Source organism: Rhinolophus sinicus, linkage group LG05 (genome assembly GCF_036562045.2).
Source record: "Rhinolophus sinicus isolate RSC01 linkage group LG05, ASM3656204v1, whole genome shotgun sequence".
NCBI lineage: Eukaryota > Metazoa > Chordata > Mammalia > Chiroptera > Rhinolophidae > Rhinolophus > Rhinolophus sinicus.
Genome location: NC_133755.1, coordinates 20,392,011 through 20,404,481, shown reverse-complemented (window position 1 = coordinate 20,404,481; position 12,471 = coordinate 20,392,011). Strand labels below are relative to the sequence as shown.

The 12,471-nt window shown below is 36.4% G+C and overlaps 1 protein-coding gene and 1 pseudogene across 4 annotated transcripts in view; both read right to left on the bottom strand.

Moving 5' to 3' along the window:
- The window catches only part of LCLAT1 (lysocardiolipin acyltransferase 1), a 159,094-nt gene that overhangs the window by 26,622 nt on the left and 120,001 nt on the right, over nucleotides 1-12,471 (bottom strand). The window lies entirely within an intron of this gene.
- LOC109449223 (small ribosomal subunit protein uS10) lies at nucleotides 5,569-11,052 on the bottom strand (annotated as a pseudogene).

Here is a 12,471-nt window from a genome sequence, read left to right as displayed (position 1 = left end):
GGAGATCAATCAGAATTCAGTTTGGGGGAGTAAAAATGAGAGCTTGGTATTTAAATAGGCACTTTCAAAACATAAAAGATAGAGGACATCATAGGACATCAAAGATTCTTCTGCGCATCTATTTTTCTACCTGGCACTATCTAGATTCATTCTGATCATTCACTGAAACTGCCACTGAACCTTTCTTTGAAGATGGAGCTTCAGAGTTATAGGGGGGAAAAAGCATGTGTATTTCACTCTTAGAAGTGAGAATTATGTCACTGATGAAGAAAATTGCTTTCAGAATTACTATTAAAATTCATTTTGCCAGGGTGAAATTGGATTAAATATCTAAAGATTTTAGATATTTGAACATTTTATAAACATGAAAGCAATTTCTAGGAATACCAATAGACAAATCCGAAGAAATAAACATACTAAAATGCGACGCGCAAATTGGTATGCTTTAGACTAAATCTGCATATAGTGTCCTGCAGCAGTACATTTTACAAAGGACATTAAATCCATGAAATTAACACTTTAATGAAGCAGACAGATTACTGACTTCAAGACTACTGACTGCAGCTCCCAGGTCGCCTAACGGGATGAAAATGAAGTCTGTACCTTCAGCCAGTCTAGGCGAGGGATGCTTGGAGATTATGATTGAATTTAGAAAACCCTGCTGGGTGCAAACATGTTTCGGAGAGCAAGTAATCTTTGCAAATTATGGCCCCACAGATGCTTAATTTAAAATACTTAAGGCAACAACCCCCCCACCCACACACACATACACACACACACACCTACCTATCTATCTAACTGTAAGCACTGTCTTGAAACCCATGGGAAGCAACTGTACTTTGGAAAACATTAAAACAGCTTTATCAGAATGACATCTTAATTGTGTTATAGGGCCATGACATGTAAGAATTAAAAGGGAGCTGAGAGGTCATCTAGTGCAACCTCCACCTCTGTGAACATTTCAAGCACAGGACACCTTGAGGCAGCCTTTTTCACTGAAGGCAGCTCTTGTTTATAGAAATGCTCTTATTATACGAGGAAATTTAAGGCTGGAATTGATCCCCTGTGCCCCCAGACTCCTACTCTTTAGTTTCAGTTTTCTCCTCTAAAAACAAACAATACACTATTAGTTTTGTGCATAATAATCCTGCAAATATTTAAAGTAGGGGTCAGCAAACTAAGGCCCAGGGGCCAATTCCACCTGTGTTTATGCAGCTTGTAAACGAAGAATGTTTTCATTTTTTAAATAGTTGTAAAAAAATAAAAAGAATTTGGCATGTGAAAGTTAATCAAATTCAAATTTCAGGGTCCACAAATAAAGTTTTATTGGAACACAGACCCACTCATTCATTTGCGCTACAACAGCAGAGTTTCGTTGCCAAAGTATCCATATGGCCTACACAAACCTAGAACGTTTAGAAAAAAGTTTCCCAGATCTCTTAATTTTCTCTTCTTTACGCTGAGAAGTCACAGTTCTAAAGAACAGGAAGGATTTCCAGACTACTGGATGCATTCCAGTTTGTCCTCCTCCCTTCTAGGTGGCTTGAGGCATAGAAAGAGGTGCTGAAGGCTGTAGCCCAGAAACGACATGTATCACTTCGGCTCTGTCTAGGCCAGAGCTAGTTGCACGGGCCTGCCTAGCTGGACACACGCTTCCATTTGCCCAGGAAGAAGACCCATATCGAGGAGCATTAGTGATGTTTACCACGGCTTATGAGCAATACAAGCAGCAGTCTCCACCCCAATCCTCCCTTATTTGTAATGCCACTCCCCAAAGATAACCACTCCTGGCATTTTAAATTGTTTATTCTCATATTTACCTCCATAGAGCTAAATAAAATGCCTACACTGACATTTCTTAATGTTTTCACTTTTCCTGTTATCCATCAACTTCCTACTATGAAAAAATGAGGATTTTGCTCTTACAACATTTCCCCCCCGTATTTCCCTTCCTCCAGTCCCAATGTAGCCGTATCATAATTCTTGGTACGGTTAATACTTAGTGTTTCCATTATATAATGAGGCAGATAGTCACAGTACAGTTGTGTAGTAGCTATTACATTTCTTTCTTGCATTACTATTCATTTTCCCTGGAATTAATAATGACCTCCTTTTTCTCTTTGCTTGGTTTTCTAGAGACTGGCTACTAGTTCATTCCCAAATTCAGCAAGAAGTGCAGATCTCCTTCCAGTACATTCAGACACATCAGACAATCTATTGGTTTCATCATTTTGGACCCGTTCTTCCAGGAACCCTCCAGGCTCCCACTCTGATTGGACTGCCTCCAGCGCCTGTGGCACAGCTATTATCCTGGATCCTTCCTCACCACCATCCTGAAGATTCCCTTTCTGTGTTGTTTTCCTTGTTTCCTGTCCTCTAACTTCATCTTTTGTTGGTTTACTTCTTTTGTTAGAACTCGTCCTCCAGTAGCTCCCTAAGAAAGGTGTATGAGAGGTAAATTTTGAATGTCTGAAAATGTCTATTTTGTCCTCACACTTGAGAATTCAGGTATATTCAGGATTCTTAGTTGGAAACCATTTTCCTTCCAAAAACTGAAGGACTTCCTCCACTATTTTCTTTTTACCGGTGTTGCTTTGGACAATGTGATGCTATTCTAATTTTTGATCTATTGAATCTTACTTGCCTTCTTTGGGAGCTTTTAGGATCTTTGTTTTGTTGCTGGCATTCTGAAATTTAATAATGATTATGATTTGTGGTAGGTCTTTTTCTTTGTGTCCTCACTGGGTTTTATCTAGACATTTATGGTTTTGAAAAAATTCTGGGATCATTTCTTAAATAATTTCTTTGATAATTTATTCCCTGTGGCAAAGACTGCAACTTTCAGGAAATAATTTTTGAGTGTTTACTCTGTGCCAGGTACTGTTTCTCACATATTTTGTTTCTTACACAGTTTGCATTATATATTAGTGCTAAGCTTCTTTTATATACTTGTATATTATTTCACTGAAGCAGCACAATAAATGTTAGGTAAAGCTTTATTATCCTGATTTACCAATGAAATGATAAATCACCAAGGCCACACAGCTCAGCAGACATGGAATTATGATTCCAGCTCAATTCTTTCCTAATTGAAATGCTCTAAATTATTATGTTTTACTCTGAAAATTGTACAGTCTCCATTTCTAGAGATCTTATCTTTTCTCTAAATTTATACACAATCACTTTAAAGACAAGGGACAGGAAACCAGGGCTGACCTTATACAGAGTTAGTGTGATTGGAAGAGCACCACTCAAGGATCAAATGTGCTATCAAAGCCTCCCGAATAGATGGCCATGATGCTTAAACTTTCAACCATTAGACTCACTCGTTCATTTCAGAGCATTAAAGTAAAAGCTCCATTACTGAATGTGCATAATACATAGAAAGGAAGAAAGAGACATTCGGGAGAAACAATTGATTAGATTAACTGGGTTGTGAAAAGCTCTTAAGGAAATGAGACACAGACTGATGATTTTGGGCAAGTCCAGAGGATAGCACAATCTCCAATGCATGTGTGTCTAGGTGGAAGCCTAAGGTGGCCAAAGAACAGCAGGATCTCAGTCAAGGATGGGGAGTAGAGAAAGGGAGGGCAGTGACCCCCCAAACAAACCTCACCTCTAAAGAACGTCTCAATGCTCTCTTGATCTCTCAGAGTTGAAATATTTTGGACCTGGTTGTCTGGTGCAGAAGGAATGAACTATACACTCTTCTGAGGGGCATTTTCCAAGTTGCTGGTAAGATCCAGTAAGATCCATAATAGCAGGAAGTGCTCATGGTTTTAAAAGCTAAGCAATCTACTCTGCTGTGCTGTTAACACAGCTGCGAAGATCATCTCTCTCAATCACACTTATCAGCCAATTATTTCCTGGTGAAAATCCTACAGGTCTTGTTTGTCTCTTTGATTGAATCTAACTACTGTAGCCTAGCACCAGAAATCCTTTTGAGAAAGAAGCTGGTGGATACCAACCAACCAGTCCCCCCAACCTAACAAGAGAGGTTTGGCAGCTGCCACTTCCCCCCATCACTTATATTCACCCGAACCACTCACTGTTGAAGTTGGCCCCAAATCCGTTTTATTTAAACTTTATGCTATTTCTTTCTTCTGCATTTTTGAAATTTATATAGTTTAACAATTATTTTATATATTCCAATTGAATTACAGGATTTACATAGAACTTATATGCAATATTTATATCACTGTATTCATATGTCTCTGGCACTAAAGAAAAAATAGAAATCTTGCCAAATAACTTTGTTTTCATTAAAATGTATTATTTTCTGCATTTGCTAACCTTGGGATATGAAGTTTGCACCACTGACCATGATAAATGGGTCTGTGCTAAACTACTCATATTCATGTGAATACTGAAAAGTATTTATTGGTGGGAAGTTAACTGGCCCACATGGGATTAAACCCACAATCTTGGTCTTATTGGTCTTTAACCAAAAGAAATAATATACTGAAGTAAAGTTAGTGTTCTGCTTTGGTTTTTTTTACCACTTCAGTAATTATCTTCACTCACAGAGCAGCTCAGTGTTGAAAAATCGCCCAGAAATATTACAACAGTTCTTGGCATGTAGTAAAAATATTTGAAAAGTGATAGCATACCATATTCAAATTTAGAATCCCAAAATTCAGGCTCTTTTCTGGAAAACTATGCAGACCTATTATTTGAACCCTTGGTATAAATATCACCTTGATATAAATAAATAAAGCTTTCTAACCTATTATTTTTAAATGTACCTATTAAGGTCAGCAAAAGCTCAAAGAAACTGGGTCCTGATGGATGCTAGGTAAAAATGAAACTGGGAGGATGGATGAGAATGGCATTGCAAAAAAGGGCAAATGTTCCAGTTGGGAATGGGCACTGAGAATCCAAGTTTGGCAGAATGGAGGTAAGGTGGAGGCATCGCCGTGTAGCTCAAGTTAGTGCTGGCACATCATCTACACATTAGTGATTTGAATGAATGACTAAAGCTGGTTCTTCTATAAAAATCAGCAAGAGCATGGGTCTCAGAGAAAGACAAGGAATGGGAAATCAAACAAGCAGGAAAACGGTCAGGAGGGCTGCTGTACACCAGTAATAATGTATTACAGAGCAGTACCTAGAAAGAAAATAGATAAAAGATGGGAGAAATTCAGTGATAAGAAATGGCTGTATACCAGACAACACAATGAAAACTGACTCTAAATTTCAGGGAATAAAAGATATATAATAAACCTCTTATTCACAAAAAGGCTATGATTAAAACTCATCTTTAAGGAACATAAAAGAGAAAGGTCAAAGACACACTAATAAAATCTACAGGCAATCATTTCTGAAAACTAGCATAAATAAGGTGATAGCCTTTAGGTGATAGCTATGATTTAAGAGGAAAATATATATGTATAATGCTTATTTTATGTTTCATTCAAGTATTTGAGGATTATATAACAAGACTCCAATATGGCATAAATGTAGACACCTTTAAAAATATCCAATAAAATCTGCTTCATTGTTGTTTTCTTCCTGAAGAAGTATTAATTAGGTACTGTTTCATTTCAATTAAAATGGAATTCCTAAGACAAGAGTGGAAAGAAGACAGGAGATCACGACTTTATACATTGTGCTGAGAAGTAAAAGACCTTCCCACATGATGGTTAATCCAGTAGAAATGACTGGCCACTCTGCTGTCAACACCTTGGAACTCTGATTCTGAAAACGTGTATATACACCCACACACGCATGCACATGCGATTCAAGGAATCATAGTAAATAAGACTAAATGAAACAGCATACATCTTGATGCAAATTAAGAAAAGTAAGCGACAAAAAGGAATTCATAAAAGAGGTTTTGTCAGGGATTATGCTCAACCAAGCGATTATCTAAAAGATACATAATCAAGAAGAGTAAAATGTTTAGGGTGGACTCTAGATGGGAGTGTATGGATGTTCACTATAAACTTCTTTGAACTTTGCTGTATGTTTGAAATTTTTCATAATAAAATGTTGGGTAAAAACTAGGTGAATTGGTAGGACTATTTGAACACAGACAAAAACATATCTGGCATGAACAAGTTTATGAAACTTTTGATTATTCTTCCTTAATTTTTATTAGAATACCATATACACATAGATTAAAAAGTCATATAGTACAATAAGACTTCTAATGAAAAACAGCAGGCCGCTACCATATTCCCAAGTTTCCAGTTCCTAAAAACGCAAGTGTGAACTTAAAAGTTCATTAAAATAGAAAACCTGTATTACATTTCTTGTGGTTTTTTTTTGAAACTGAGTGAGGAGTAGGAAATAAAACTAATCAGATGGTCACGGAATGAACAAAACTTTAGAATTAGAATTTTACATGCTCTGATGAAACACAGGAAATTGTCTTCTGTTAGGTAGGGACAAAAGTAATTGCGGTTTTTACAATTATTTTCAACCTTTTAAACTGCAATTACTTTTGCACCAACCTAATAAAATGATGTCACAGAAATGTCTTCTGCTTATAACTGAAGTAGGAGTGAAGAAATCACAGTGAAGCACAGGGGGACTAGTATGGCAGGGGTTTCTTAGTGGTGCTTAAACTTTAGGCAAGAGAAAGAGAAAGCTCAGTTCACTAAGGAGCCAAAACAATTTAATTATTGAGATGTGAAATTTTATACCATTGTACAACCCACTGATTCAAAAAAAGAACCCAAGCTGAATAAAATACTACGTGAGAGGGCTGGATTAATATTTCCCTGAAGTTTGTGTCAGGCAAAATTTTCTATTATTCTCCAACTAGATTGACGCTAGGATTAATCCCAAGTAAAATATAAGGGTGATATGCCACTTTGCCGGTTTTTAAAACTTTTTCATAATGGAGTTTGCAGACATACTAAGATTTAAGTAGTATGGCGAATTCTTGATTAGCTTGCCAGGGATACTCTTTTTAGAAAGCAATGTTAAATTCTAATTAATTCATTCTGCCAATAATTAAAATGAACAATTTACCAAGTACAGGAAAAGTATTTCCTTGAATGTGACTTTCTTTGGAAAGACAAAATATAATCAATCTGATTGTTTTACTGAAGTTGCAGTATAATATTCTCTTAATAGTGTTGGTGTTAATAAAGTTTAAGACTTATTTCATTTTGCCTTAGGTAATTTAGACAACTGGAAATAGCATTGGATTTCTTGGCTACACTTACATGAACTGAAAGAGTTAAAGAAGATAGAAAGGTGTACAAAGAGAGGGTGGGCAGGCAGGTAGGCTGATATGCAATTAAATAACAGTAACGCAAGTCCAGGGGATACAACATAGAAGGCAGCTACATTAACTTTTTTATCTAGTCCAACAAAACAAACCTCATTTGGGTATAAATGTAAAATATACCTTAGTTTTCAAATAACAAAAATGGCTGACCAGAAAAAGCTTCTTAAGAGACATAGTACATCACCCTAAAATATTTAGTTTTGTTATACAGAATCATAGCAAGGTCAAATCAGGCAACATTGAAATAAAACTGAGCATTAGTAATAAAAGTAATTATCTTTCTTAAAGGAAGTCTTAGACCTTGCTGATTAATTAGTTTCATCTCACGAAAAGTAGGTTTCTAAGAGTTGAGAATTTTTCAATAAGCTTTATGAGATACATCTACTAAAATCCTTATAAAATTAACCACCAGTGAATTTTTTTTTTTTAACCAGTGAATGTTTTATCATAAATCTTGAATATTGGTTTGAATGGATATATGGAATCTATGGTTCATATGCCAGAATATACTGATACTGGATTTGATTTTAAATTAAGAAAGTCCTTAAACTAAGACTTTATTCCACAGCCATTCATCACTAAGGGTAGGGAGTTCAAGAGCTCTTTAATTTGGATTAACTGGAAGGAAGAGGAACTATTTTCCACTTTAGATTTCTTTACGAATAGCATTTTTGTTGCTTCAAGTGTATTGTTAAAGGTAACTGCTAGTAGCAGATTGGCAAATAATAGTTCCTATTGGAGGTACTTTAATAAATAGATGACTCTTTTATTATCATTTGTAATCAATCACGTAACTGAATATACTTAATTGGATGCTGTTAAAATGTATGAAACGCATTAATCAACCCTCCAGCAGTTTTATTCACACTGTTCTCTGCTTGGCAACCCCCTTCTCATACATAAAATAATGATATATTCAGTCCTGTTCTATAAACAATATAATTCATTCTGAATTGAGAAAGTCACTTTAATAGAGCTTCACTATACATGAATATAACTATTAAGCTAGGAAACAAAAATGTTTTCTTATCAGTCAAATTAGTTATTTAATATTCCTTTCTATTAATGAGTTTTGGTTCACTTCTTTGATGTTCCATCACTTCTTTTCAAAGTGCATGTTGGAATATGGGAAAGGGACGACCGTAGAGGGGAGAAGAGTGAGTAGACAGTATCCACTCATGCATATTTATTAAGTGCTTGGTATGTGCTAAGCCCTGTGCTGGGAGCTGGCATCACAGAGATGAGTGATAACTCTCGTTAACAGTCTGGTAGGAGAGACAAGCATGTAAATAAACACCTTACTATACTATTGATATAAGAATATACAAGCTACAGAGCCATTCAAAGGAAGGAAAGAATAACTATGGTGGAAGGGGTGAGGAAGGGAAATTTCTAAGAAGAGAAAAAACCAAGCCCAGTTTTCAAGGTGTATAGGTATTCACTTCTAAGCTAAATGGGGCATTTAGGGCAAAGAGAGAGACAAAGAAAGATGAAATGATGTAGTGTGTCATTAATTATTCACGTTTGTCTCCCTTAATCGCCTGTGGGCTTTAGGCTTTTAGGGAAGTCAGTTCTGTGTTTTATTAACTATTGTAGTTTCAGGGCCTGGTTATAGCAGGTGCTCAATAAAACTTCTGTAGAATTATTTCCTCTATCAGTTATCCTAACATTCCAAGTATAATGCATGAATATAAAACACTTACTTTTAATGTTTATAGATGATAACCTAAATTTAAAAATTAATGAAATAACATTGTTTACTTAATGCAATAAAAGTAGTTCCAACAGGACTTCCACTTGATGACCTTAAAGAATGTAACATAAATATCCGACTTCAGTTCAATGCTAAACTCAAAGCTCAGCAGCCGAACTCTATACTTGAACAGATAATTAGTAGTAATTATGATAATGTATTTATGAAACACTAAGAGTGGTCCAGGTACTGAGCTAAGCTCTTAACACAGATTGTCATTCGTTCCTGACAATGTTATGAGGCAGGTATCCTCATTTTACAGACGTGATGGGGATAGTTTAGCAGTTGATCGCCACATTTTAGTTTAGAAAGTAACATTTTTTCCTTCTATAGTTGTACTATATACATTTGTTATACAAACTTTTTACAATGCCCAAAACTGTGAAAATAGCACTCTTCTACCTGCTGATGGACAAATACAAAGCAAACTGTATCAGCTATCCAATTTTACCTCTAAGTTGAAGGATTGAAAAGAAGGGAAAATTTTACACATTAAACTTGTAACATCACAGCATGCTTTGATGTTACAAATCATATAGTATATTTCATTGGTGATATCTAGACAAATAATGGATGGCATATCAATTAGCTTTGGCCAGGCATATGGTTTATTATTGATGGTTTATTAGTACTATTTTTTTTTATTTTAATATATTTGGCACCCTTGAACCTTATTTTGTGTAAAAACCAATTGACCTGGCCTTTCTGTATGCTTGAGTATCTAAGTTTTATATGTATATTTTAATATATTTCCATGTCACTACCTGCTGCTAGATAATTAGTTCTTGAAACACTTACTGAGTTTCAAACTGAAACATAAGATGATCTGTCTCCCTGTCAAGTTTCCAATCCAAAGTAAGTTGTAATTTGCCGATTAATTCCCTTCACTGTGGAGGAGACATGCCTCATCACTCCCAGAATATATACCGGGGCTGCCCCCAAAATACACCATTTGTATTCATCTTTTGTTATCGGTATATATTCAGTGTTACAATTTTAATACAGTTTTTCCTTCTTTCAAGTTGTATACATTCTTGTGGCACTCTCTGTATATGTTAGGTTCATCTTCATGTAGGAATGAGTAGTAAACAGGTTTATTGCTTCTTGGTAGGGCAAATCAAATCTCTTATTCTTTTGAATGCATTCTTCACTTCTTTTAAGAAATCAGGTGATTTGCTTGCCACCTATAAATTTAGCTTCAGCTAAAGAATAGCTAAGCAGCTATCTTTTTTTCCTATCTGAAAACCATTCTCCCCAAAGCCCTATAGTACAAAGTCAACGATGGAAGTTTAAAGTAAATAGCTGGCAAAACTTTTTTTTAACAACTGATAGTTTATTAAAGAGGTTGATTTAAGCATCTGCAATGGTGAGTTCAATCTCAACTCCATATTGATGGAAGTAATCTGTTTATCAGTCTCAGAAGGGCTGTGCCACGGCACTGAGTCGCTCGTGGATCCTCCTCTGAAAACGACGCGAAGTCTTAGGCCCTTCCCCACAGGGAGTTCTCCTTGTAGTGACCTCAGTCTTGGCAGGCATCGGAAATGGTCCTTCCACTTGGACCAGTTTCCCTTTGCGCCTCTGATGAAGTCACTCGCCTTCTCCAAGGATTTTACGTTGTGGCTAGTTAGCCATTCTAATTCGGTGAATCGCCACCTCGGTTCCAGGGGTGTCTTTCCAGCATTTTTAAAAGCCACAGAGCAGTTGCGCGGCTCCCCGATTACTTGTTCCTCCACGAGAGCAAACAGCGGTGAGTCAGGAGCAGGAGCAGGCGCAGGCGGAAGGAGCTCGGCTGCGGCTGCGGTCACATCTTCCTCTGAGTGGCAAAACTATTTTCAAGTGACATTTTAAACCACATCTTCACCCACAAATGTTCTAGAACCACTAGGAGGTTGTTTGGATGCAGGCCCTTCTTATGCAGAAGGATCCACAATCCTTATAGACACAGCGGGTTCCAAACATCTTCTCTAGGTAAAATCTAAGAGTAGAACGATTTTATAAGTGAAATCAAACGCACCAGAAGGGCAGCACTGAAGGCAGGTGCTCTTGAACTCTCGCTCATGAGTAAACATAATTATCACCTCTGTTTCAAAACAAACAATTTAATAAAATAAAATTGAAAATGCCACACAGAAGGCAGGAAACTTAGTCTGAATCACCTCTTGGATGCTGGGTTTTATTACAAGGGACCCTTTTCAAATGCTGAGTGAGCAGCAAAAAAGAATCCAGGCTTTTTACTAAATATTTGTCAAAGACAGCAAAAAAGGACACAAAATTTTATAAGAGCTACAGCAGACCCAAAGGGCATTGGGTAAAAGCTCATCCCTCATAGCTGGATACTTTAATATGCTTTGAATAACAAAGATAAAATAGCTTTTATTTATAGTAGTATCAATTTATATGTAGACACATTTGTACTTTTTTTGCAGTATAATACATAAATTCAATTCACTCTAATAATACTAGTGCTTAAAAAACAGACATACCATATCAATAGTTTTATAATTTAAGAATTAAACAGAAGGAAAATATATTCTTATTCAATTGTATGTTTAATTTAAATCTTGAGTAGATGGTAACACACTGTCCCTTTTCTCTACTTTTTAAATAAATATTAGTTTCACCCTTTCCTCAATTCATCCAATTAAAAATAAATTAAAACAAGGTCAGCATGCAGTTATATTGCAGTGTACTCAAACACTATATCCTAGAAGATCTATTTGTAATGGTGTTGCATACACTGACTAAACCCTGGAGAGATGACAACATTTTGTTCTCAATAAAACTAAATGTGGAACAATTACTTCAATTGGAAGACATTATATAATATTTTAAAAGTGTTTTGAGGCTCACTGTCATGAAAGCGCTATGGCACGAGGACGTCCCAAGTGAACCTGAGATTTAATATCTGATGAACTGGAAAGCAGGCCAATTTGCTACAGGATCCAATTGCCAAATAACCAATTTGCAGAATTTACAAAACGTACTGTTTACCAAAATCTTGCTAAACTATCAAGTTTGTAGCAATTCATATTGGAGAGATTTTTTTTTAACAGCTTTTTTTTAACAACTTCTGTGGCTTTATTTGGCTAGATTTCATTGGGTGTTTTATTAATTTGTTACAGCTGGACAAAACTGAAGCGGACAGAGGGACTAAAAGGAAGGCAGAGTTTGAAGCCTCAGAATCCTGGAGCCAGGCAGCTGTACCGGTATCTCTGATATAACTTTTCATCCTCCCTACCCCCATTTAAGTGCATCAATGATAGGTCAGTGCAGAGAGGTCTCTGAAGAGGATGTTTGGGGCACAGGCACAGGAGCAGAAACAGGTAAAAGGGGCAGAAGAGGAGGGCAAGGTTATTTCCCAAGGATTAGGTCTGACTCCCAGGGAGAGAGAGGATTCTAATTAAAAGCTGAAGAACTCTTTCCAGGAGGGACTCCCATCAGGGCAGACGAGTAGGACAGGGCCACCCAGCCCTTGGCG